Consider the following 4,655-nt stretch of genomic DNA (forward strand, 5'->3'; position numbering starts at 1 on the left):
ACCAAAACATTATACCAATGGTTAGGGACTCTGCTCTGGCTAAGAAGTGTATAGGCATACACAACTTTTGCAACACAATAATATTTATGTGGAGTTTTTATCTTATTTTACATCAATTATCAATTAATATATTAATTAATAATGATTGATCTTGATGTTAGCTGCATCTTTGTTTGAAAAAAGTCATATATTTATCTGATTTGTAACATTAATATATTTGATATATATATATATATATATATCATGTACTCACTCTGTTAAAAAATGTAAGAAATTGTTAACCGAATCTCACCTCTAATAAAGTAGTTATCTACTTTCAAACTAACTCTATCTTTTCATATTTACTCCTATCAAACACCTTATAATAAATATAAAATTATTATTAATAGAGACACTTTTGAAAAAAAGACAATAATTACATCTTAAAAGACTAAAAATACCTTATATTTTTAAATATTTAACTTTTTAAAAAATATCTTATATTTTTAAATGAAAAGAGTACAATTTATAAGAATCTTCACTATTCATGTGGTATATGATTCAATTGAGATCCTATGCAACAAATTATTATATGTCGTTGGGTACGATCTAGTTTACACACACATATATAATAAACAACATGACATGTTATATTTTATTTGTAATTTAAGTTGAACATTTGTCTCAAGTCACAATTTTTTTCCGTTATTGAAAAAATAGATGTTAAAATGATAGTAAAGTTTTAAGAGAGGAAATTAATGACGTTTAGATTTTGATATGAATTTATAAAAAATAAGTTACCAATATCAAATCAGATTATTATAGATTAAGGAGTTTTAATTTTAAATAAAACATTTAAATTATAGATGTAACTCTTAGTTTACAATTAAGATTATTATTTATAATACTCTAAATCAATAATTGTAACTCATTCTTTCAAGAAAAATTATTAAAACTTAGTTGTTTTTAATTTTTTATATTGAGACTTTGCCGTGATACTTTTAAAATTAGAATACAAAGCAAAGATCACACAAATCACTAGGCAATTACTTTAAATCAAAGGGTAGACACCTCTCACTTAAAGAGAATTTATATGCCATTAGGCTATAAGTCATCGATATCACCCAACTATTACAAGTGTGAAGAGATTAAAAAGTTGGATGAAAATTATATAAGAAATTTGAAAAGTTTGAATTTTTAGAGCGAAGATAGAATGATGCATGATGAAGACAGTGCTGGCGTTAGAATAAGAGATCGATGGCGGGCATTGCCTGTAGGCCTCGACGATGGCTGCAATAGAAGGGAAGCAGCCACATTCACGGGACCTTTGACATTTGTGATTAATTAATTCAACGAATCATCCTGGCCGCAGCTTGGTCCTCCCCAATTTGCCCCTGTTGCTTTTCTTTTTCCCTTCCCCCCGCCCCGCCCCGCCCCAATGTCTCTGCCTCTTTGGATCTTTCCTTCATTTTTTTTATTTGTCTCCCATTATCTTATGCATTCCTCTAAATATCTTCGTATAACTCAATAAAAGATTTGAAGAAAAAGATTACACAGAACCAACTATATAATTTTATGTTGATGTCGTTTCTTATTGATCTAATTTCAATGTATTTTAAAGATGATGATCAGGTGCACATCTCATATAAAATGGCTGTCTTCCTTTTGCTAATACTTAACAGAAATCTACGTCAAATAAAACGACACACAAAATAGTATCGATCTATAGATTGACGAGGAGGAAAACTCAACGATGATACTATTGAAGCTTTGAATTCTTTTTGAAGGAGAAGAAGTTGGGAATTCAACTCTAAAAAGTTATATTTTTCAATAAATTAAACGGCAATCGCTTTGTTATCTTTTGAAAATTTTGATTAACAATGCTCACTTTCTTCAACCAACTACCAACCCCTAATAATACATTGATATATCATGTGTTTACTCATATAAAACAAAAAAAATTCAAATATTGTTGGATCTAATTAAAAATAATTATTTTAAAGATATTTTCTGCATTCACATAAATTCAAATATAAAACCTTGTATTTAAATAATCATAACATATTTCATTAATTAAAAACAATTTGTTTCTATAGTTTCAAAAACATATTTGTCAAAGCCAAATGGTATATGACTTTAGATGCAGTATTTGCCTTTCGTGACCGCGTTAGTTATTAATACGACCCAGAAATTTGAAGAGTCAGAACTCAGAACATTCTTAAATAAGGTAGCTCTTACTGGCCAATAAAGATACAAACCCATGCCAAACCCATGCCAATCTATTAATAATACCTTTATTACACTACATGGTTAAAATGTGCTTCTAGAACCAAGAACAGTCCATACGGCGTCCACCACCAAGTCACCATCATTCAGCGCACGTAACTTATTTTTTTTAATATTAATTAATACACCGTACACAACTATTATATATATTTATTGTTTATAAAATAAACATCCGAATAATTTCGGGTGAATGCATTTTAATTTATAATTTTTCTTGTTTTTAAAAAAGTCTCCCTAAATAGGTGGCCAGTTCAAAAATTATTAAGAAATATTTTTCATATAAAAAGTGTAAACCTAAAACGAAAAATCATAATCCCTACCAATTATTTTCATCAATATGCTGTGGTGTGGATACTTTGATATCTGTATTATAGAGCAAATTAAAATCTGTATGTAATATAAAAATTATAATGAGCCACGTATTTTAAGAGTCCTCAATAATATAACTTTTTTTAATTTCTGTGATGCATGACCCACATTATTATTAGTTAATGAAAAAAATTGATCAAGCGTCGCACAAGAAAAGACATTTTAAAAAAGAATTTTGTGCATGACAAAGATATGCGTCATCGAACACAGAGGCTAAAATTTTCTCCTGGTGAGGGAATCTTGGCCCTCATTCTACCCTCACAAGGGTTAGGTTAAAAAAAACAAAATTTGCCCTTTCTTGATTACCCTATTAGAAAAATTAAATTTAACGAGAGATAAGTACTATTATTTTAGTTAAATTATGTTTTAGTGAGAGATTTTATCTCTCATTAAATTTATAATTAAAAAAAAACTTGTTAAATTTAATGAGGGATTATATTTTCTTCATTAATTAGAGGGGAATTTAATCCCTCGTTAATTTTAACAAGGGACTGAATTTTTTACTTAATTCCTCACTAAATATGTCTTTATTTAAAAATAATGATGTCACATTATCCATCATGTGTGTTTCAACTTGTGTCATATCACCAACAACCTCATGCCTTATCAACCATCATGTCACCTATCATTTTGTGCCCCATTACCCACCACATGTACGACAACTCATGACATGTTATTGTTTATCTTGTGCCATGTCACATGTTATGTATTCATTATGTTTATGCCAACCCAAGACTTAAACTCTTGACCTCATACCTTTCAAATTTTATGCTCTCCTTCTTTGTTAGTTAAATTGAAAGGCACCTATAGTTATCGTATGAAAAATTAAATAAATATTATTTAACTCCATAAATATATTAAATAATATATTATAAAAATACACACATATATACATATTAAATTTTATTTTCAATTATTAATATGTTAAAAATATTTATATTTTATTTAAATTATTTTTTACATTATATTTTTAATAAAATATTATTTTACTAATGAAAATCAACTTAAAATAAAGAATATATTAAATATTAAATAATTTTATTATGAATATTTTAATTAATTTTTAAATTTAAATAAAAATAATTAAACATATAATTAAAAGTCATTATCAAAAGTTTATTTTTTTTGCAGTAATTAGCTAGGGATAGAATTTCTTACTAAATTTTTGACTAATTATCTTATTTCAGAGAAAAATTGACAGTCTCTTGCTATTTTCCTCGCTAATTCTCTTATTTTAAAGAGGGATTAGTAGTTTCTCACTATTTTCATCGCTAACTCTTTTATTTTAAAGAAGAATTGATAGTCCCTCAGTAATATTAAATCAAGCTATAAAATTAACATCCTTCATTAATTGTTTACTAATTTAATATTTTAGAGAGAAATAAAAAATCTTTCAATAAATTTTTTTGTTAATTTATATTTTTTTAATAGTGTTAGGACCCTCTCACTAAGAGGGAGTCCACGTCCAGTCAGAACCAACCTTCATGAGGCAAGATCCCCTTTTCTCATGGCCATCTTTGCTTATTGTGCAACTCAACTTACTAACACGTATCGATGCATCAACAAACATCTGTTATTAATCTATTCAACTTAAAATGTTTTCAATAAATAAATACAGATAACTCTTAATTCTCTCTCTATCTTATTTGTGAGTCTTAAGAGGACAATTTATACGATCTATAAATTATACCAAAAAAAACTCAAATACAAATAAATTGTGCAATTATAAAGAACAAGAAGCCTCATCACAACAACACAAATTTAAAATTCCTTTAAAATTCTATGTCATTTATTGATGTTGTTAATTTGTGATATTGAAGTTGTGAATTATTATTGGATAGGAGTAACTGTCAGTGAAGTTGTTCTTAAAGAAGCCATTATTGCTAGTGTTAGCTTTCTAGGCCAAAGGATTTGTATTGAGGTAGATTGTGAGAGTCTGTACAAATCTGTTATGACTCGATCTACTTCGGGAGTAGAATGGCAGACCGATTCTCTATTGTATGATGTTCTCAAGCTAGTTG

This window comes from Prosopis cineraria, unplaced genomic scaffold (assembly GCF_029017545.1).
Source record: "Prosopis cineraria cultivar Desert tree isolate PC_DT_omini unplaced genomic scaffold, ASM2901754v1 PC2, whole genome shotgun sequence".
Lineage (NCBI taxonomy): Eukaryota > Viridiplantae > Streptophyta > Magnoliopsida > Fabales > Fabaceae > Prosopis > Prosopis cineraria.